Source organism: Microcaecilia unicolor, chromosome 2 (genome assembly GCF_901765095.1).
Source record: "Microcaecilia unicolor chromosome 2, aMicUni1.1, whole genome shotgun sequence".
NCBI classification, from domain to species: Eukaryota; Metazoa; Chordata; class Amphibia; order Gymnophiona; family Siphonopidae; genus Microcaecilia; species Microcaecilia unicolor.
Genome location: NC_044032.1, coordinates 460,699,830 through 460,723,803, shown reverse-complemented (window position 1 = coordinate 460,723,803; position 23,974 = coordinate 460,699,830). Strand labels below are relative to the sequence as shown.

The 23,974-nt window shown below is 45.5% G+C and overlaps 1 protein-coding gene across 1 annotated transcript in view; it reads left to right on the top strand.

Moving 5' to 3' along the window:
- The window catches only part of C2H20orf27 (chromosome 2 C20orf27 homolog), a 121,162-nt gene that overhangs the window by 73,303 nt on the left and 23,885 nt on the right, over positions 1 to 23,974 (top strand). The window lies entirely within an intron of this gene.

Genomic DNA, 23,974 nt, shown 5'->3' with positions numbered 1-23,974 from the left:
AGAGAGGAGGGCAGGGAAGAGAGAATCGCTGAACATCAATGGGAGGGGAGGATAGGGAAGAGAGAATTGCTGGACATCGATGGGAGGACAGAGAAGAGAGAATTGCTGGACATCAATGGGAGGGCAGGGCAGGGGAGAAGAGAATTGCTGGACATCGATGGCAGGGGAGAGAGGAGAATCGCTAGACATGGAGGGGAGGGCAGGGAAGAGAAAATTGCTGGATATGGATGGGAGGGGAGGGCAGGGGAGAGAGGATAATCACTGGACATGGATGGCAGGAGAGGACAGGGGGCAGAGTAGAATTGCTGGACATGGATGCCAGGGGAGGACGGGGCAGATAAGAATAGCTGGACATGGACGGGAGGGCAGAGGAAGGAGGAGACATACTGGACATGGATGGCAGGGGAGACAGGGGGCAGAGAAGAATCACTGGACATGGATGGGAGGAGAGGGCAGGGGAGAGAGGAGAATCATTGGACATGGAGGGTCGTCAAGTCGCAGGAGGAATGTGAACGATTACAGGAGGACCTTGCGAGACTGGGAGAATGGGCGTGCAAGTGGCAGATGAAGTTCAATGTTGACAAGTGCAAAGTGATGCATGTGGGTAAGAGGAACCCGAATTATAGCTACGTCTTGCAAGGTTCCGCGTTAGGAGTTACGGATCAAGAAAGGGATCTGGGTGTCGTCGTCGATGATACGCTGAAACCTTCTGCTCAGTGTGCTGCTGCGGCTAGGAAATCGAATAGAATGTTGGGTGTTATTAGGAAGGGTATGGAGTCCAGGTGTGCGGATGTTATAATGCCGTTGTATCGCTCCATGGTGCGACCGCACCTGGAGTATTGTGTTCAGTACTGGTCTCCGTATCTCAAAAAAGATATAGTAGAATTGGAAAAGGTACAGCGAAGGGCGACGAAAATGATAGTGGGGATGAGACGACTTTCCTATGAAGAGAGGCTGAGAAGGCTAGGGCTTTTCAGCTTGGAGAAGAGACGGCTGAGGGGAGATATGATAGAAGTGTATAAAATAATGAGTGGAATGGATCGGGTGGATGTGAAGCGACTGTTCACGCTATCCAAAAATACTAGGACTAGAGGGCATGAGTTGAAGCTACAGTGTGGTAAATTTAAAACGAATCGGAGAAAATTTTTCTTCACCCAACGTGTAATTAGACTCTGGAATTCATTGCCGGAGAACGTGGTACGGGCGGTTAGCTTGACGGAGTTTAAAAAGGGGTTAGATAGATTCCTAAAGGACAAGTCCATAGACCGCTATTAAATGGACTGGAAAAATTCCTCATTTTTAGGTATAACTTGTCTGGAATGTTTTTACGTTTGGGGAGCGTGCCAGGTGCCCTTGACCTGGATTGGCCACTGTCGGTGACAGGATGCTGGGCTAGATGGACCTTTGGTCTTTCCCAGTATGGCACTACTTATGTACTTATGTACTTATGAGAGGGAAGGGGAGAGAGGAGAATTGCTGGACATGGATGGCAGGGGAGGACAGGGGACAGAGGAGAATCGCTGGATATGGGAAGGGAGGGCAGGGGAGAGAGGAGACATGCTGGACATGGATGGAGAGGAAGAGAGAGGAGAAGTGCTGGACGTGGATGGAGGGGAGGAAAGATAGAAGAAGATGCACATGGATGGAGATGAGGGAAAGGGAAGAGAGGAGAAAAACTGCACATGGATGGAGAAAATAGGCAAAAGCTGGATCCACGTTGTACCTCCTCCAGTCAATTCCACGGAGGAGGACCCAGCTTTTACTTATGGATGTAGGGCAAGATTGAAGAAGAAAGGATGAAAGTAAAGAAATAAATGAAAAGGAAGCCCTGGAAATGGTGTTACGAGAACAGATAGAGAGCAGCAGAATCAGAGACTGAGACCAATATGGATAGAAAAAGAAAAGTCACCAGACAACAAAGGTAGAAAAAATCATATTATTTTAATTTTAGTGTTTGGAATATGTCCAATTTGAGAATTTACATCTGTTGTCTTATTTTGCACTGGGTATACTGGAGCTGTAACAGCTTACAGAAGTTATTTATTATGAAAAAAAATCACGTTATTTTTTTCTCCTATACTAGTATAATATTTTCAATGATGTCTATTTATATGCGCCATGGCTAGTATAAGGGGTGTGTCTAATGTGGGTGTGGCTATAATAGGGGTGGAGCCATATGTGGTGACCCCGCCCATAATGAGTACCGGCACCTTTTTTTCTACAAAAAAAAAGCACTGGGTCTAAGAACCACATCTGAAATCTGACAGGGCTGGGGGTCCAGTAGAGATCTGGTGTCTGAGAGTGAGGACTTGATTTAGTAATCTACGTTAACATGTTGATACTTGTTGTTCCACATTAATGCATGTTAATGTGATCTAACACAACACACATTAATGTGGGCTAGCCCTTTGGGCCAGAAAAAGTGCGTCAGGGTGTTGGTTTTAGCCAAGCGAGCCATAGTTTGCCCTCTCCTGCTCTAGAGCATACTATCTTGAAAGGTATTCTAAAGCTTGGTTATACTGAAAGTGAACTTGATCTAAAACTATCAACTGCACCATATAGTGGCTTCTGGTTTACTGACAACAGCTACATTAAAAAAAAAAAAAAAAAGCTTCCATCACCTTCCATCAATTACATCTTCAGAAGTCTGGAATTCTTCATATTTGTGACTTTTATTACCTGCCGCTGTTGCACGGGACCTCCTCAGTCTAATATTTTCCGTAGGGCCAATAGAATGGTTTTCCTTATGGTTGGTTCAACACTAGTTTTTCAATTCAAATTTGAATTCATTGTAGTTCTGTTACTGTTGTGTGATTCTGTTCCAGGTAGCGCCCCTAGTTAGGTTGTCAGTCAGTTTTGTTTCCTTTATTCTCATCAGCTAAGTCCTCATTAGGTCTGAAGCACCTGTCCTTGTATATTTTCACTATTGTGTCATTTGATTTTTGCTGCAGCTGATTTCCCAATTAGTATTTCTCAAAATAAGACCCCGGAGGCTTTTATAGGTGCTCCTGTTGCAATGGGACCATATCCATTATGGATGCCCATAGTTGGTACCTATAATGCCTGGGGCCCAGTCAGGGATCCCTCTTGTTGTTTTGTGTTTCTAGAAGTCAGAGGGGCTTTGTGCAGAGAAAGCATGAAAAGCTTTTCAGCATAGTTAAGACCAGTCTATCAATGTCTGCATCAGAAACATCAGTTTCAGATCCTGGAGCTACACCAGCATCAAAAGTGCCTGACACCCTTGACATCAAGCATGAATAGAGGCCATCAGGAGCAGTTATCATTCGATTCCCACACAAAGAAGAGTAAAAGTTCATCTTAGACTTCATCTGTGCCAAGGGAGTGCAGTGCCAATCAGGTGGAGGCTGAAATATCTTCCTTGTTGCCCGTCTTCAAATTATGACACCAACAGCTTAGAGGCCACCTGTGTCCCCCAAGTTCCTTCAGCATGAGGACAGTACTCACTCTCTGTGACATTGGAGAGGATATGGCCGCATCCATAACCCCAAGACCCCAGTTCCAGTACTCGAGGATGTGGTCATACTACTGTCATTCCGACATCTTTTCTGATTACAGTATTCAAGGAGCAGCTCATGAAGAATTGGTAAGAGAGGATGGAACGCTGCTTCACTCAATATAATGCTGCATCTTCAACAACATTGTCAAAATCAGAAATGGTCCAGCCAATCCTTGAAAACCATGCTCTTCCTGCAGCATTCTCTGACTCGGTATCCATTTCTAGTGGATCGGAGGAGAAAGGCTCATTAGCACATTGGAAATCTGTGGTGTCTTGATGCTCTCCCGGCCAAGGCCTGACTCTGTGGCCCATTGTACAAGACAGGCAGAGACTCTAACATCTCGTCTGGACTATTTTTATAAGTCTGAGTCAGAGAGCTCCCAGGCCTATGAGGAGAAACCAGAGGTCTTGGAAGAGGGATCCATCTCTTTCTTTATGAGAGTCATACCCCCCCCCGCCCCCCGAGGAGCTGTTTTCATTGATTTTTTTTTTTTTAAGGAAGATGATGCATACCATTCTATTTAAGTTAGAAATAGAAGCCAAGGGCAGAAACATTGGATTTTCAATTCCATAATCCACCCAAGGTGGCTGTACTTCCTTCTATGTATTGCAGAGTCTTGACTCAAAACCAGTTCTGTCAGGGTGCACCTTAGTGCTGTTGCCACATATCATTATTATGTAGAGAGGTGTAGTAGCCGTGTTAGTCCACTTTTAAAGGTAATCAATAGAAATAAAAAAAAAAAAAAAAAACATTGAAAAGAAAATACCTTTTTTATTGGACATAATTAATTTATTTATTTGTAGCGTTTGTATCCCACATTTTCCCACCTATTTGCAGGCTCAATGTGGCTTACATTTGCCGTTCTGGCGGATGCCATTTCCAGATAACAGAATTACAGATGGTATTGCATTAAGGAGCATACATATATAGTAACATACATGGTGCATACATACATGGTAACGTATATGGAACCGATCGTGGTATATATATGCCATGTGAATACATACATGGTAAAGAATACATTATGGTAGTTCAAGAAGGTTCCTGAGTAATAAATTAGATTGTGACAGACATTAGGTCATCGATTATAAAGAAGTCCTATTCAACATAAGGTTTAAAGTGGTAGTGCTTGGTCATTAATAGTAAAGAGGTTAAGCAGTCATGTGATCAAAGTTTGGATTTGTATAGATCGTGTATAATGTTAATATTTAGTAATTAAGATGGATGTTTAGGGTAGGCCTAATTGAAAAGATCTGTTTTCAGTGGTCTTCTGAAGATGGTTAGGTCTTGCGTTGTTTTTGTGGCCTTCGGTAATGCGTTCCATAGCTGCGTGCAGTTGTATGAGAAGTTGGTCGCGTATATGGATTTGTATTTTATCCCTTTACAGTTAGGGTAGAGGAGATTGAGGAATGTGCATGATGATCTTTTTGCGTTCCTAATAGGCAGGTCTATAATGTCTAACATATAGATCGGGGCTTCTCCGTAGATGATTTTGTGAACCAGGGTGCAGACTTTGAACTCAATTTGTTCTTTTAGTGGGAGCCAGTGTAGTTTTTCTCTTAGGGGTTTGGCGCTTTCATATTTCGTTTTCCCAAATATGAGTCTGGCTTCTGTGTTTTGAGCGGTTTGCAGCTTCTTGTTGATTTGTTCTTTGCATCCGGCATAAATGGCATTGCAATAGTCTAGATGACTTAGCCCCATTGATTGTATTAGGCTGCGGAATACTTCCCTAGGGAAGAAAGGTTTGATTCTTTTAAGTTTCCACATTGAGTAGAACATTTTCTTTGCTGTGTTTTTCACATGGTCTTTGAGTGAGTGTGAGATTTCGGTCAATAGTGACTCCCAGAATTTTAAAGCTGTCTGAGACCGGGAGAGTGAAGTCACTTCTTGATTAGCTTTCGAAGGTTGCTCTTCTTCATCAGATCGGAAATAAGCAAATGTTGGTAGGTGACAGTATACAGTGGGGGAAATAAGTATTTGATCCCTTGCTGATTTTGTAAGTTTGCCCACTGACAAAGACATGAGCAGCCCATAATTGAAGGGTAGGTTATTGGTAACAGTGAGAGATAGCACATCACAAATTAAATCGGAAAATCACATTGTGGAAAGTATATGAATTTATTTGCATTCTGCAGAGGGAAATAAGTATTTGATCCCTCTGGCAAACAAGACCTAATACTTGGTGGCAAAACCCTTGTTGGCAAGCACAGCGGTCAGACGTCTTCTGTAGTTGATGATGAGGTTTGCACACATGTCAGGAGGAATTTTGGTCCACTCCTCTTTGCAGATCATCTCTAAATCATTAAGAGTTCTGGGCTGTCGCTTGGCAACTCGCAGCTTCAGCTCCCTCCATAAGTTTTCAATGGGATTAAGGTCTGGTGACTGGCTAGGCCACTCCATGACCCTAATGTGCTTCTTCCTGAGCCACTCCTTTGTTGCCTTGGCTGTATGTTTTGGGTCATTGTCGTGCTGGAAGACCCAGCCACGACCCATTTTTAAGGCCCTGGCGGAGGGAAGGAGGTTGTCACTCAGAATTGTACGGTACATGGCCCCATCCATTCTCCCATTGATGCGGTGAAGTAGTCCTGTGCCCTTAGCAGAGAAACACCCCCAAAACATAACATTTCCACCTCCATGCTTGACAGTGGGGACGGTGTTCTTTGGGTCATAGGCAGCATTTCTCTTCCTCCAAACACGGCGAGTTGAGTTCATGCCAAAGAGCTCAATTTTTGTCTCATCTGACCACAGCACCTTCTCCCAATCACTCTCGGCATCATCCAGGTGTTCACTGGCAAACTTCAGACGGGCCGTCACATGTGCCTTCCGGAGCAGGGGGACCTTGCGGGCACTGCAGGATTGCAATCCGTTATGTCGTAATGTGTTACCAATGGTTTTCATGGTGACAGTGGTCCCAGCTGCCTTGAGATCATTGACAAGTTCCCCCCTTGTAGTTGTAGGCTGATTTCTAACCTTCCTCATGATCAAGGATACCCCACGAGGTGAGATTTTGCGTGGAGCCCCAGATCTTTGTCGATTGACAGTCATTTTGTACTTCTTCCATTTTCTTACTATGGCACCAACAGTTGTCTCCTTCTCGCCCAGCGTCTTACTGATGGTTTTGTAGCCCATTCCAGCCTTGTGCAGGTGTATGATCTTGTCCCTGACATCCTTAGACAGCTCCTTGCTCTTGGCCATTTTGTAGAGGTTAGAGTCTGACTGATTCACTGAGTCTGTGGACAGGTGTCTTTCATACAGGTGACCATTGCCGACAGCTGTCTGTCATGCAGGTAACGAGTTGATTTGGAGCATCTACCTGGTCTGTAGGGGCCAGATCTCTTACTGGTTGGTGGGGGATCAAATACTTATTTCCCTCTGCAGAATGCAAATAAATTCATATACTTTCCACAATGTGATTTTCCGGATTTAATTTGTGATGTGCTATCTCTCACTGTTACCAATAACCTACCCTTCAATTATGGGCTGCTCATGTCTTTGTCAGTGGGCAAACTTACAAAATCAGCAAGGGATCAAATACTTATTTCCCCCACTGTATATAAGTGAAACATCAAAGCATTTCAGTGACAGTCTAACAGGATGAGAGTGGATAAGTGAGAGACAGGAAGAGTCGGGTGGATAAGGGACAGGGAGATATGCATGGAGACAGGAGGGTGACAAAGCAGTACAATTTTATGGTTTATAATGGGCTAGAAAACCCAGATCTTTGTTAAGTCCTGTCTGGTGGGTGTCAAAATATTTAATCATTCTGACTTCAAAGGTCTTACAGTTCCTATATTGTTTTAAAGCTCCCTTTCAGGATTCTTACCTTGAAATCACTGGTACAGTGTTCTGGTTTTGTCAAGTGCTGCCCCACAGAGGTGACATCCTGATTGGTACTAGCATTTTTCATATGGTGTCTATGTAAATTAAATCTCTTCTTTAGCATCTAACTTGTTTCTCCAATGTAGCAGCCTTCGTTGCATTTTTATACTGAATGATATATGCCACATTGGAAGATGAGCACGTGAAAGATTCCTTAATGTTGAATATTTTTCCTTTGTGAATGACCGTGGGGTCCTGTGAAATGTTTTGGCATAGTTTGCAGCTGGATATATTGCAAGGATGTGTGCCATTCTCTTCTTTTGTGTCTGTGTTGGGAGCTTACTTCTAATTAGCTTGTGTTTTAAGTTGGGTGGCTGTCGGAAGGTCAGCACTGGTGGGGATGGGAATATCTCTTTCAGTAATTCATCCTCTTGGAGTAGAGGCTGTAGATCTTTTATGATTTTTCTTAATTTTTTGAACTCTGGGTTGTATGTCACTATAAGGGGGATTCTGTCTGTGGCTTTTATTTTGTACTGTAGCAGATTTTCCCTAGGTATTTTGAGGGAGGAGGCAACCCCCAAATCTCCAAGAATATTGCCTCCTCTCTCAAAACACCCAGGGAAAATCTGCTACAGTACAAAGAAAAAAAAGTCACAGACAGAATCCCCCTTCTAGTGACATACAACCCAGAGCTGGAAAAATTAAGAGGTGTGATGATGCTGAGATTCATGTTGCTTTTCACTAGTCCAGCCAAGGCAACATGTTTTTACTGAGCACCCACTAAATTAATAACTGCATGCTATAACTTGTTATTCACGAGTTATTTACAGCAAATTAAAAAAATTACAAAAAAAGCTACTAGTGATGTACAACGGTTTCTAATGTATGTGCATATGAAAATATATCATTCAGTGTAAAAAATGCAACGAAGGCTGCTACATTGGAGAAACAAGTTAGATGCTAAAGAAGAGATTTAATTTACATAGACACCATATGAAAAATGCTAGTACCAATCAGGATGTCACCTCTGTGGGGCAGCACTTTACAAAATCAGAACACTGTACCAGTGATTTCATGGTAAGAATCCTGAAAGGGAACTTTAAAACAATACAGGAACTGTAAGACCTTTGAAGTCAGAATGATTAAATATTTTGACACCCACCAGACAGGACTTAACAAAGATCTGGGTTTTCTAGCCCATTATAAACCATAAAATTTTACTGCTTTGTCACCCTCCTGTCTCCATGCATATCTCCCTGTCCCTCATCCACCTGACTCTTCCTGTCTCTCACCTATCCACCCTCATCCTGTTAGACTGTCACTGAAATGCTTTGATGTTTCACTTATATATACTGTCACCTACCAACATTTGCTTATTTCCGATCTGACGAAGGGCAACCTTCGAAAGCTAATCAAGAAATATATGAAGTTATGTCCAATAAAAAAGGTATCATTTTATTTTGTTTTATTTCTACTGATTACATTATTATGTAGAAAGAAGACCAATTTCTGCACATTCTGGTTCCGAGGCTCATACAGAGTTTGCTTGATTTCATGCCTCTTATCCAACCTCCTGTTTAGTCATGGGACCGCCATATACTTTTTAACAAGACTGATGAAATTTCCCCTTTTGAGCATCTAAATTCTTGTGGATAAAGTATCTGGCCAGGAATATACATTTTTTTGATGATAACCACTTCACTGCAGGTTTGGAAAGCTGCTGCTAGTCCTAGTATATATGCCATCTTACAACAAGTTTCATCATAAAAGGTTGGTTCTATGCATTCTGTCTAAAGTTGTGGTGGACTTCACGCAAGTCATTGTTCCAACATTTTTCCCAAGGTCACATTAGAAGAAAAAATAATTTGTGACCATCTCTGGGAAAAGGTGACTAAAATAGCTTAGAAACAAAACAACACAAAAAGAGGTTTTATTGAATTTTATTAGAGCAATTTGTGATACAATGGTCCAAACACCATCCTTTTATGTGAAAAAAAGTAACTTTTGCAGACTGCATATAGACCCATGACATGAAAAATTGACCATTCTCACCATTTTGGATCTGATACTTTAGTCACTTTTTTTTCCCAGAGATGGTCACATTTAGGATTGCAATAAAGCCATTTACCAGGAGCAGACTAAAGGTCTTAGTTCACTCTGGAGTTTTTTTTGGTTTGCCACCGAAGAGGCCGTTCCTGCCCTCTTCCGGGGCTTTTAACCCCTTTTTGGGGTAGCCCCTCCTATGGCCAGCGGGGAGCCATGAGCGTCGGGGTCCTGCCCCTTCCTCCGCCTCGCTCGCTCCCGGGTGGCCCGGAGCGCATGCCCGTCGGGGAACGGCGCCATGTTATTTTTGGCTCCGTGCACCCTACGGGGCACTGCGCCTTGCTTTTTGTTCCAGTAAACTGTGTTGAAGGAATCACTATCTAATTAAATAGTAGATTGTATGTCCTTCATTTATGTCTGAGTAGGTGACCTTACAAGGGCTTGTCGAGGTCTACAGTGGGTTGATCATGATTACATTGGTATCCCTATGCAGGACAAAGTTTTGTAGAAGAGATTTGCAGGGCTGCAGTCTGGAATTCACACAGTCATATCCCATTAGTGTTTAAATGCCGACTCCTGATACAGCAAGTCAGGGTACTCCATTCTTCCAGTCCTTTGAAAGTTAGACCCCTAACTCCAGCCTTCTATCAAGTACTTGTCTGGTCATCGCTAATGGGCAATTTAGGTCCTTAGTGAAGTGGAAGTCGTATCTGATTTATTAAGGCAGAGTCAGTTCTAGGTTGAAGTTGAAATTCTAAAGAGCGAAGAGTTAACCAGTCAGAAAAAGGAACATGCATAGTAATTGGGCTAGAAACCGGGATTATCAGAAGAGGCACGGGAACTCACTGTGGGTCAGGAAATAAGAGAACCAGAAACCAGCCAAGGATTCAGGCAGCCACAAACAAACTGGAGCTGAGATTGATATTAGAGTGTTAGAATGGTGTAGCCAATCGGGGTTTTACCATAGCTGGATGGAATCAACCCAGCCATTAAAAAAAGTAAATTTACCAACAGATTTGTAAACCACACCTGGCTGACTGTTATTTCTCTTGCTGCTTTTTTAGGGGTTGCTGGGTCAAGACTTGACACCCTCATAAGGTCCATTTTTATGATTTAAAGTTGTCTTTATGTTCTTTCTTGCAATTGTTTGCCTATAGAACTCAGAATAAGATTATCTGAAATTCTGGCTCTTTCAGAAATGTTTTAATTGTTGATGTGCAGATTTTATTTTGTTTAGTTGATTGCTTTTATGATAATTTGTTTTAGTCTGTAAAAACAGTATATAAAATTTTTATGTAATGTTAATAGAAGAAAAAAAGGGCGATTTCACCCACCAAAAACATTTTAGTCACTCTGGATGATTGAATTTAGTTTCCTCTTAGTTGAAGTCAGATCTTAGCTAGGGAGTTAAGTACGTTCTCCCCCCTCCCCCCCCCCCTTTGCTTTCGCTTTTAGAACACACACATTATTTGAATACCATTTCCTTTGAGCATTGGCAAGCTAGGTTTTTGCGCTGTTCCAGTGGTATGGTTTCTGCACTGTTGTCTTACCATGGGAGTTTTGAGCATCGGTCCATATGAGACTACATGAATTCTTTGATTTGAGCTTCTCATTCTAGATGTAGTATTTAAAGGTGATGATTTGGAGGAACTGATATAAATTTCTGTTAAAGTTGGAAGATGAAATAGGGCAAATTGCCAAATGAAAAAGTTACAAATCATTTGGACCAAATGATAATACACCCTGAATTACTGATAGAACTTAAACATTTTTTTTGGCAGATTATTAGCAACTTGTAATGTATCTTTAAAACATGGTATCTGAAGCTTGGAGGGTGGCCAAGATAACACCAGTGTTGGAAAGGGTTCCAGAGTTGACCTGAAAAATTATATACTGGTGTGCTTGATGTTGCTGCTAAGCAAAATGCATACACATAAGCACGGGTTAAAGGGACTAATCCAACATGGATTTAGCCAAGGGAAGTTTTATCAATCTGCTTTTCATATGTTAAAAAAAAATGTGGATAAAAGTGGGCCAGTCGTGAGGTACCCCTTGCCAGTCAGGTTTCAGTATATCGACAATGAATATGTATGAACTTGATTTGCATACATTGCCTCCTTTATATGCAAATCTCTTTCATGCATATTCATTGTGTATATCCTGAAAACCTGATTGGCAAGGACCAGACTTGGGAAACACTGATATAGTGCATCTGGATTAATCTGGATTTTTGGAAAGTATTTGACAATCTACCTTACGAAAGACTCCTTAGGAAATTGTCATAGGATAGGAGGCAATGTCGTGTTGTGGATTGAGAACTAGTTACGAGAGAAAACACTAAGGTCAAATGGTAAATATTCTTCTCCCAGGACAAGCAGGCTGGTCCGAAATTTACAAAAGTCTAGCGAGAGCTTTGTGGAGCGCAAGACATGCTCTACCACGCATGCGCGAGTACCTTCCCGCCTACCGCAAGAACATGATCTCAGTTCTTTTTCTACCACGGTGAGGAGAGAATTGTGTGGGTTTTTTTTTTTTTTTTTTTTAACCGTTGCATCACTCGGTCCTAGAGAACGCTTTTGTGCCTTTCGGCTATTTTTCGTTAGGGTTTTTTTTTTTTTTTTCCTTTATTATGTTCCTGTTGTGGAACCTCCGTCCTTTAAGGTTTCCTTTTATTTTCTGTTGTCATCAGGCCGCTTTTAGGCCTTGACTTAGTCTGGGAGCTCTCCCTTTCGTTTTTGCTGTGCCTTGCCCTTTTTTCAGGCACCATTGCTTTATTTAATTTAGCTGAGAAAATGTTTTCTTCCATGTCCACGAAGGTTCCCAGTGGCTTCAGGCGCTGTATCTGTTGCAGTTGGACAATTTCTGGGCGCGACATCTATTCTTGGTGTCTGCAGTGTCTTGGGCCCGACCATAGCCCCACTAACTGTGTTCTCTGTCTTCGCATGAAGAAGAGGACCCAGGTTTCCAGAGAGACCCAGTGAGAGAGGATTTTTGGAGCCAAGTCTGATTCCTCGACATTGGCATCGAGGTAGCATTGTCGTTGAGCATCGCACCAGCATCGGAGGCGTTAGTAAGCATGGCTCCTGCTAGACTCTTAGACACTGGGAGCAGTGAAGCATTGAGTGGGTCTCCACCTGCCTCGAGACCTCCTGCTGTGCAGGGCCTCCAGGACCATCCATCGTCAAACCCAATCCCAAGGTGATGTGTGGATTTGATGTCAGCACCAAGGAGCCTCACTGACACGCTTCGTGCAAAGGCCAAGAAGCATCATCGTCTGTTGCCCTCGACACATGCCGGGAGCTCCAGGGCTTCGAAGGATTCAGCACCCGAGAGGCGTCAGCGCTGGAAGAAATGCTTCCCTCCATATAGGAGGTGCTGATGTGTCGGTCTCCCAGCAGCCAAGACCCTGCTCCTGTATCGACCCCAGCAGTTCTGCAGCCCTGCGCCTGAGCCAGCACCCCATCTTTTCCCGATGTCAGCTCTAGATGAGCTCATCTGGGCCTTGCTCCCTGAACTGCTGGATGGCCTCATGCAGTGCTCTGCATCGGCATCAGGGGTGCTTGTGCCTACCCTGCCTCCCGTTGCAGCCCTGCTTGACCCTCAACTTGCAGTGAGGCCTCTGACACCGATGCTGCATTTGGCCCCGGTGTCAGCTGCCACCCAAGCCGGTATTCCCTCATTGGCAGAAGCTGACTTCTCGACACCACTCTTGAGGACTTCGTTCCTCCATATCTAGGCAAGTTGAGTCTCAACACTCCCATCGGGAGGTGTTGTCTGACACGGAAAAGGAGCGCTCATGGAATTCAGAGGAGGATCCAAGGTACTTTTCCTTGGATGAGTTGTATGGAATTCCTTCCGAACCCTCTCCTTCACCTAAAAGGAGAAAGTCTCTGGAGAGCCTTTCATTTCCATCTTTTGTTAAGGAAATGACTGATGCCTTTCCATTTCCTTTGGAAGTGGAGGATCAGCCCAAGGCCAAAATGCTCGAGGTCCTGGGCTACATATCTTCTCCTAAGGAGGCTGTGACTGAACCTCTCCATAAGGTACTTAGGGAAGTTCTCGTCAGGAACTGGCAGTCCCCTCTGTCGGTTCCTGTCATGCCCAAGAAGATTGATACCCAGTATCGGATCCACAATGTGCCTGGTTTTGATAGGCCTCAGTTGCCTCACAATTCCATGATGGTGGAATCCGCTCTCGGGAGCCAGGAGTTCCAGAGACTATGCCTTGGCACCCCCAGGCAGAGAAACCTAGAACCCTGGTTTCTTTTGGGAGGAAGGTATACCAGGCTTCAATGCTCATTTTCTGAATACAATCATGCCAGCTCTTCATGAGCGTCCACTTGCAAAACTCAGTGCGCGAGTTGTCCGACCTGGTTGAGACACTCCCTCCGAAGCAGGCCGAGTCACTTCTCCAGTTGGTCAAGCAGCAGAAGACGTGGCATCCAGGATCTCTGCTCAAAGTATAGCAATGCGCAAACTTTCATGGCTGCGTGTTTCTGACTTCTGTTCAGCAGAGGTTGACAGATGCCCCATGCTGGGGAGATAACCTTTTTGGAGAGAAGATTGAGGAGGTTGCAGACCAAATCAAAAAACACACTGATGCCATCTCTTCTGTCTCCCGCCGAGTGCCTTCTGCATCAACCTCCTCAGCTAAGAGGACTTTTGGCAAGCCAAGGAGGAGTTCCTATTGTTATCCTAAGTGTAGGTACAACCCTTTGGCTTGCCAGCCTACTTAGGCTCAACCCCAGCATTCTCGTTCACATCTACAGCATGCGCCCAAGGCCCCTGCTGCTCCCCAGGCTAAGCAAGGGATGAGCTTTTGAGTGGTTCCAGCAGAGCATAGCTGCAGTAAAAGTGTCCGTCCCGGACGACTTACAGGTCGGGGGGAGGTAGACATTTTTTCATGAAAGGTAGTTTCTTATAACCTCCGAGCAGTGGGTTCTTCAAATAGTTTCTCTGATACGTCCTCAATTGGTATCTCAAAACTCCAATTACCCACCGAGAGCTCATTCGTTCAGCTCTTAGCACAGGCAGGTACTTGCAGAGGAACTCTCAGCCCTTCTGAAGGCCCATGCGGTCGAACCCGTTCCAAAAGGGGAAGAAGGGCAGGGATTCTATTCCAGGTACTTCCTTGTGCAAAAGAAGATTGGGGGGGGGGGGGGGGGGATGCGCCTCATCCTAGACCTAAGGGCCCTGAACAAATTCCAAGTCTCAGAAAAGTTCAGGATAGTTTCCCTGGGCACCCTTCTCCCAATGATTTAGAAAAACAATTGGCTATGCTGTCTGGACTTATAGGATGCATATACTCGCATCCCAATACTTCCAGACCACCAGAAGTATATTCAGTTTCGGCTGGGAACACATCACTTTCAGTACCGCGTGTTGCCTTTTGGCCTCTCATTAGCTCCCAGGGTCTTCACCAAATGTCTAGCTATAGTTGTAGCATCGCTACACAGACTGGGAGTACATGTGTTTTCTCGATGATTGGCTGGTGAAGAGCACCTCAGAGGAGGCTGCGCGGGAATCCATTTGGATAACTATTCGGGAGCTCGAGATACTAGGGTTCATTTTAAACTACCCCAAGTCCCATTTCCACCCTGTCCAACGATTAGAGTTCATAGCAGCCCTGCTCGATACTCGGATAGTATGAGCCTACATCCCGGACACGAGAACAAACAATCTTCTCACACTTGAGACCAAGGTTCGTGCCTCTCAGCAGGTCATTGCTCAGCAGATGTTGAGATTGTTGGGCCACATGGCTTCCACAGTGTATATTACACCCATGACATGTCTTCGCATGAGATCAGCTCAGTGGTCCATGCCTTAACAGTGGTTTCAAGCCACAGGGAATCTAGAAAATGTCATCCAAGTGTCCCCAGGGCTTGTATGCTCCCTTCAGTGGTGGACCATTCAATCCAGTTTGACTTGGAGACTTCCATTCCAAATTCCTCATCCACAAAAAGTGTTGACAACAGATGCATCTCACCTGGGATAGGGAGCTCATGTAGATGGGCTTTACACTCGAGGAGCTTGGTCTTCCCAGGAAACAAATTTTCAGATCAACCTCCTGGAGCTCCAGGCGATCTGGAACACTCTAAAGGCTTTCGGAAATCGGCTATCTCACCAAATTGTTCTCATCCAAACAGACAATCAGGTTGCAATGTATTACACGAACAAGCAGGGGGGCACCAGATCACGCCAACTGGATGTGGCATTGGGCTTGCCAACATGGTATGTTCTTTCGAACCACCTATCTGTTTGGGCTCAAGCAATATCCTGGCCAACAGACTGAGCAAGATAATGCAACCTCATGAGTGGTCTCTCAATATTTGGCATAGCCCGCAAGATCTTCTGAGTGTGGGGCACCTCGGTGGACCTTTTGGTCACTCAGTTCAACCACAAGGTCCCTCGGTTCTGTTCCAGGCTTCAGGCCCACGACAGACTAGCGTCAGATGGCTTCCTCCTCAGTTGGGGGACAGGTCTTCTGTATGCGTATCCTCCCATACCGCTAGGGGGAAAAATTTGTTGAAACGCGAGCAAGATCACGGAACCATGATTCTGATCATGCCGTACTGGCCGAAGCAAATCTGGTTCCCTCTTCTTCTGGAGAGCCAAAGAACTGTGGAGATTGGAGTGTTTTCCAACCCTCATCACAGAACAAGGAGTCCCTTCTACATCCCAACCTTCAGTCTCTGGCTCTCACAGCTTGGATGTTCAGAGCCTAGAAATCGCTTCCTTGGGTCTTTCGTAGGGTGTCTCCTGGGTCTTGCTAGCTTCCAGGAAAGATTCCACTAAGAGGTATTTTTTTAAATGGAGGAGGTTTGCCATCTGGTGTGACAGCAAGGCCATAGATCCCCGTTCTTGTCCTACACAGACCCTGTTTGAATACCTTGTACACCTCTCAGTCTGGTCTGAAGACCAACTCCGTATCAGTTCACCTTAATGCAGTTAGTGCTAATCATCATTATGTAGAAGGTAAACCCATCTCTGGACAGCCTCTAGTTCAATTTATGAGATGTTTGCTTTTGTCAAAGCCCCTGTCAAACTTTCTCCAGTGTCATGGGATCTCATTGTCATTCTTACCCAGCTGTTGAAGGCTCCTTTCGAGCCAGTGAATTCCTGCCATCTGAAGTACTTGACTTGGAAGGTTGTTTTCTTGATGGCTGTTAACTTCAGCTCGTAGAGTCCGTGAGCTTCAGTCTTTAGTGATGGATGCACTTTATACTAAGTTTCATCGCAACAGAGTAGTCCTCTGCACGCACCCTAAGTTCCTGCCAAAAGTGATGTCGGAATTTCATTGGAACCAGTCAATTGTCTTGCCAACATTATTTCCCCGACTTCATGCTCATCCTGGCGAAACCAGCTTGCACACCTTGGATTGCAAGAGAGCATTAGCCTACTACTTGGAGCGGACAAGGCCCCACAGACAGTTGCCCAACGTTTTTTGTTTTTGATCCCAACAAGATTGGAGTCACCATCAGGAAACATACCATTTCTAATTGGCTGGCAGATTGCATTTCCTTCATTGTGCCCATGCTGGGCTGGTCCTAGCGGGTCATGTCATGGCTCACAATGTCAGAGCCATGGCTGCGTTGGGAGCCCACTTGAGGTCAGCCTCCATTAAAGAAATTTGCAAGACTGCGACGTGGTCTTCAGTCCACACATTCACATCACACTACTGTCTTGAGTAGGATACCCAACGGGACAGTCGGTTTGGGCAGCAGAATCTGTTTGGGGTTTAGAATCCAACTCTACCCTCCTAGGCCTGTTTCTGTTCCAGGCTGCACCCTCATTCGGATTGTATATAGTTTCATGTTAATCTGTGTTACGTCCTCCTCGTTGCGAGGCCCAATTGACCAGTGTTGTTTTTAGTGAGCCTGGATGCTAGGGATTCCCCACCTGTGATAATTATAAGTCTGCTTGTTCTCAGAGAAAGCACAGGTACTTACCTGTAGCAGGTGTTCTCCAAGGACAGCAGGCTTTATATTCTCACAATCCCTCCCATTGGAGTTGTATCCTTCATAGTTTTTTTTATTTACTTTTTGCTGTAATATTAAACTGAGGAGACCCACTTGTGAGACTATAAAGCTTGCTGTCCTCGGAGAACATCTGCTACAGGTAAGTACCTGCGCTTTAATAGAGAATGGTAAATGATAGGGATCCCCAGGAATTTGTGGACTGATGCTTTTTTGACATATTTATAAATGATCTGGGAGCAGGTATAATTGATCAAATTTGCTGGACGAAGCAAAGTTATTCAAAGGTGTTAAATTGCAAGAGGATTGTGCGAAAAGGAAGAGGACATTAGGAAACTGGGCATCCAATTAGCAGATGAAATTTAATGTCAGCAAGTGCAAAGCGATTTAGGGGTCATTGCTGATACTTTGAAATCCTCTACTCAATGTGAATCAGCAGCCAAGAAAGCAAATAGAATGTTAGAAGAGAATGAATAAAATAAAGTTTATAATAATTCTTTATCGCTCAATGGTACAACCACACCTCAAATATTGTGTGCAGTTCTGGTCCCTGCATCTAAAAAAAAAAATATGTATATATAGCTGAATTAGCAAAGGTACAAGAAGGTGTTAAGGCTGTGAGTCCCTGTGCCCCACGCAGCACAGATGAGACGAGCTCGGACCTGAGCTCCGCAGGGCGGCCGAACAATTCCATGACTTCACCTGGAGCGACCCCTTCCTCCGGGGGTTGAGCCCCCAGGACCGGGGGCCGACAGGACTTCCGAACTCCAACCGGGAGTGGTCAGACGACAGGCAAGAGTCGGGGATGGCAGCAGACAAAGAAGTAGACAGGACTCAGGCAATGGTCAAGGCAGGCAGCAGACAAAGAAGTAGTCAGGATTCAGGCAATGATCAAATCCGCAAAACACCAGGAAACGCCACGAACTCCACCAAGGTAGAAGCCGAAGCAAACTTATGACCGTGTTCTGCTCTTAAATAGGCCTCTCATCAGGAGATCCCTACCACAGCTGACAGGCGAGGAACCTCATTGGGCACGCCCATAGAAATAAGCCTCTCAAGATGGCTGCCCCTCAGGAACTGATGCAGATGCTCTTCTCAAGATGGCTGCCCTTCAGGAACTGATACAAATGCACCTCTCAAGATGGCCGCCCCTCATATGCACCTTTCAAGATAGCCGCCGCCAGGAGCAGCCAGGTAGGAGTGTAACAGTACCCCCTCTGGAAGACCCCCTCCTCACCGGCGCGTTCAGTGTTTAGCAGGATATTGGGCATGGAATTCGTTCACCAGCTTCGGAGCATGGACGTTCTTAGCCGGCTCCCAAGAAGGCCCGTAGTGCTTCCAGGAGACTAGATACAGAAGTTGTCTCCCACGACGTTTAGAATCAAGTATCTCCTCCACCTCGTACTCAGGATCGGCCTCTGCTTCAGGAATAGCCTCCTTATGAGGCTCCGGATGCCACCTGGAGATGAGGAAGCGCTTTAAGAGAGACACATGAAAGGCATTATGTATTTTAAGGTTTTGAGGCAACTGGAGGCGGTAGGTAATGGCCCCTACCCGGGATTGGACCAATGAATTTGGGAGCAAACAACAGATGGGAGCCGCAGCCTCAGATGCTTAGTGCTGAGCCATACCTTTTCCCCCGGCTGAAAAACAGGAGCCGCTCGTCTCTGCTAATCGAAAGACCGTTTTGCCCCGAACTGCTTGCAGAAGATGATCCTGAACCTCCCTCCACGTCTCCTGGAAATTAGTGAGAGTAGGCTGTGGTTGCGGAAGCACCTGAGTGTCAGGAATGGGCGAAGGCAACCGTGGATGACATCCAAACACCACAAAAAATGGAGATGTCTGGGAGGCAGAATGAACACTATTATTGTAGGCGAACTCAGCCCAAGGCAATAGAGAAGCCCAGTCATCTTGGCGATGGTTCGTGTAGGCTCGTAGAAAAGCTTTGAGGGTCTGATTCACTCTTTCAGCCATCCCGTTAGTTTGTGGATGATATGCCGAGAATAGTGTAGTGATACCAAACGTAGTGTATAGTGCTCTCCAAAACCGGGATGTAAACTGGGAACCTCTATCGCTAATAATTCGCAGAGGTACTCCGTGCAGACGGAAGATGTGACTGATGAAACTGGTAGCAAGGGCGGAGGCCATAGGTAGTGCCTTCATGGGTACAAAATGAGCCATTCGAGAGAAACGGTCTATAACCACCTAGGTGACTGTGTTCCCCTGTGAAGGTGGCAGGTCAGTGATGAAGTCCATCGAAATCTCTTGCCAGGGTTGTTGGGGAACAGGCAAGGGCTATAATTGCCCCCACGGTTTCTCATGGGGTGTCTTACTCCGAGCACAAACGGGACAGGTGGAAACAAAATAACGAATGTCCTGTGCCATTCGGGGCCACCAGTAAGCACGGGAGATCAGATGGTAAGTCTTCTGAAACCCAAAGTGACCAGCAAACTTTGAGGAATGCCCCCACTGGAGTACCTTCTTCCGAAGCTGAGTAGGGACTGTGGTCTTGTGTGAGGTGGAAACCCCCAGGGCGGTTGGAATGCAAGCTGGATTATGCATAGGATAAGGCTCCTCAGGATCTCCGGGTACCTCAAACACCCGAGAAAGGGCATCCGCCTGAACATTCTTCTCCGCTGGCCAAAACACCAGGCGGAAATCGAAACATTCAAAGAGGAGGGACCATCGAGCCTGACGATTCAATCTCTTCGCGTCCTGTAGGTACAATAAATTCTTGTGGTCCGTCATGATGATGACAGGATGTGTGGCCCCCTCTAATAGGTATCGCCATTCCTCAAGGGCCCACTAGAGCGCGAGCAATTCCCGATCTCCGATAGTATAGTTTCTCGCAGCCGAGGAGAACTTACGTGAGAAAAAAAAAACATGGATGTCTCTTCCCTGATTCCCCAGTCTGGGACAGCACCACCCCGGCTCCCAGGGACAAGGCGTCCACCTCTACCAAAAAAGGCTTAGCCGGGTCAGGACTCCGGAGTACTGGAGCACTCAAAAAAGCCTCCTTCAGCGTGGAGAAAGCAGTCAAGGCTTCTTGCTTCCAGTTCTTCACATCCGCTCCCTTCTTGGTGAGGGTGGTTAAGGGTGCAGTGATCAGGGAATAATTCAGAATAAACTGTCGGTAGTAATTTGCAAACCCCAGAAACCTTTGTAGAGCCCGGAGTCCCTGCGGTACCAGCCAGTTGCGAATGGCTAAGAGCTTAGCCGGATCCATCCGTAGGCCCTGACCTGATATAATGTAGCCCAAGAAGGGCATCTCGTGCTGGTGGAAGGCACACTTCTCCAATTTGGTGAATAACCAATGCTCCCGAAGTCGCTGGAGAACGGTGCGCACGTGGGAGGAATGGTCCTGACTGGAGGGAGAGAAGATCAAGATGTTGTCTAGGTAGACAATAACCGTCTTATAGAGGAGATCATGGAAGATGAAGTTCACAAAATTTTGGAAGACCGCTGCAGAGGCCGAACGGCATCACCAAGTATTCAAAGTGACCCTCGTGCGTGTTAAAAGCGGTCTTCCATTCATCTCCCTCCTGGATTTGTACCAGGTTATAGGCTCCCCTTAGATCCAGCTTCATGAATATCCGTGCACCTTGCAACCGGTCAAACAATTCTGGGATCAAGGGAAGTGGGTAGCGGTTCTTGATCGTGATGCTATTCAGACCCCGGTAATCATTACAGGGCCGTAAGGACCCATCCTTCTTCGAGACAAAAAAAAAAACCCGGCACCAGCCGGCTACGAGGAAGGCCTGATAAACCCTTTTTTCAGGTTTTCTGCAATATAGTCCTGCATGGCCTGGGTCTCATTCCGAGGTAAAGTATGCAGCCTGCCCCGGGGCGGACTTGTCCCGGGAAGTAGTTCAATCGGACAGTCAAAAGATCTATGAGGCGGGAGGACATCTGCTTCTTGAGCACTGAACACATCTGCAAAGTCTTGGTACTCTTCAGGAAGAGCTGCCTGGACTGGCCGCAAGATTCCAGGAAGGGCAGGCAGAGTCTTAGTAGGAACCTTGATAGTCGAGAGACACTGCTGAAAACACCGCGGACCCCACTGGCCGATCTCACCAGTAATCCAATCAATAGTAGGAGCGTGGAGCTGCAGCCAGGGTAGTCCCAGGATCACCGGATGAATAGCGTCGACGCACACACAGAAAGTTGATCAGTTCATTAAGCAAGCAATGACGGCGCAGGCGAGAAGAGGACTTCGGCTGTCGGGGGTTGGAGGTCAGCACAGGTACGCGACAGCGGCGGGGGAGGGTTTTTGACGGGAAGGGGGGTCGAGAAGGTTGCGGTGGGGGGGTCCAGGGGTCAGTAACGGAGCGGGGGGTTGAAATCAGAGGGAGGGGGGAGTGTGTAACTCTGTGGGAGGGGCGTGAGGGGACCTGGACCTGGAAGGGGGGGTCTGGAATTCGGAAGGAAGGGAGGGAGGGGGGCGTGGGTCTCGGAGGGGACAGAGTGAGGGATTACCTTGCTAGCACCCGTTTCATTGCCTACCGAAACGGGCCTTTTTTACTAGTATGTAATAAAACAAAGCAGTTTACATATCATACATTCAGTGGGATCATGGAGTGCTATAGGCTTCAGATTTATATGATATGCTACTAATCAGTCATTTAAGCATTTTACAAGCATTTAAGTTATAACATAAGCTATGCATTAAAAATAATACATAAAGGCAAATTGCTCATGCTTAGAGCTTCATGAAAGCTTTTGGTATAAGTGTGTCCATGTTGTCACCATCAGGTTAATGTAATGTTTGACTGGCGATCAGCTGTTTTCAGAGAACGACTGTTACAGGTAAGTAGCTTAGCTTTATTGATAGTTTGCTACAAGTATTTGAGACCAGGTCACAAGGACTCTTGACTGCAAAATTTGTGCATGCATGTCACCCAACGTGGTGTAGGCTTATAAAGATAGACTTTAGTCCATCCTTGGTGGTGGTGATGAAATGACCTCCGGTTGTTTGAGGCTGTCCTGGAAAGCCCTGCCACAAAATCTCCAGAACAAATATCTGAACTGTTGTCCATAGTTTGCAGAAGAGGCTCTTGACCTCTTTGACTGTTTAGTCCAAGAACCAGCCTCGCTCCTCCTTCTCAAGTTGTAGCAAAGACTCTATTGACTTGAGTAAATATCTGAAGAGAGCCGGTGTATCTTCTCAAACTGAGGTATTGGTACAAATCTTTAATGCTCAGCTCTGTGAATCCAGAGGTGCAGAAAGTCCTGCACCCTCCAAAGCAGCCCCATTTAGAATTTAGATCTAGCTTCCAGACTCACACTGCCACTGCAGTGATCTTCAGAGGACCAGTCAGAGGTCTCTTGAACAACTGTGCCAAAGAACCAGCTCCCACAAGGCCAACAGTTATATCCTCAGCCTGTTTTTAGTTGGAGATGGACAGAAGGTTCAAAAAGGGTTCAAGTATTTTCTAGCTCCTCTGGGTGTTAACTTAGTGAATGATGGCAGATAAGGACATAAGAACATAAGAGTAGCCGTACTGGGTCAGGTCAATGGTTCATCTAGCCCAGTATCTTGTTTCCAACAATGGCCAATCCAGGTCACAAGTACCTGGCAGAAACCCAAATATTAGCAACATTCCATGCTACCAATCCCAGGGCAAGCAGTGGCTTCCCCATGTTTGCCTCAATAGCAAACTATGGACTTTTCCTCCAGGAACATGTCCAAATCTTTTTTAAACCTATTAGGTCTCCCCGAAGAGGCCACTAGACCACCAGGGCGGTACCAGGTAAGAGGGAAGTTACTGTGGATGTAGAGTGGAGAGGGTGAACTAGTGTTAGGGATGCAAGAAGTCCTTGGCATAGAGTGTTTTGGGTGGAAATTGCTGTGCTTAGTGGATTGAGGATTTCGGTTGGTGGGTGCAGAGGGTTGTTTCTGATTGGAAGAGGGTAAGAAATGGGCAGAGCTGTGATAAGTGATGGTAGTGGGCCAGTTTGTGCAGGAAGGGGCAGTTTTGTGGGAGGTGGTTAGAGGGTTGCCGGGTATGGAAGCAGTTTGTCAGGGTCTGCCCTTTCCCTCTCTTTGGGCTTGGTGTATGGTTTCGTTTTTGTTTTGTGTGGCTGAGAGTTGTGGTTGGCATTGGAGGCTCTACTGTCGCAGCTGAGGGCCAAAGAGGGCTTGGTTAAAAAAAAAAAAAAAGTTGAACTATGTTATTATTTTTATTATTAGTGTTTCATTATCAGTATTAAATATTATTTGTCTTTTAAACTATAGACCTAAGTTTGTTTACGATGCCTGTTAGGCCCATAAAATTGCATAAAATCTAACTTTCAGCGCGGGGAGATGTGGGGAAGAAAATTACAACTGTGGGGGATGATGAGGGGATGGGAATGGAGAATGCAGGGACAGTGAGAGGATGAAGCTACAAAGTCTGCTTGACTGCAGGGATGGGGTGGGGAAGGAAAAAACTTTTGGTTGTAGGGAGGGAATGTTGTTGAATTTTTGTCTCTGCATCACTGTCTAATGCCAGCCATGTTAAAGCAGTTATATTTAATGCAGTTTTGAAAGAATGTTTTTTCTATTTTGTCTATAGCATAGTTGCATTCATTGTCAAATATGATTAAAGCAACAAACAAAAGATGTTGCTATTAACTTTAT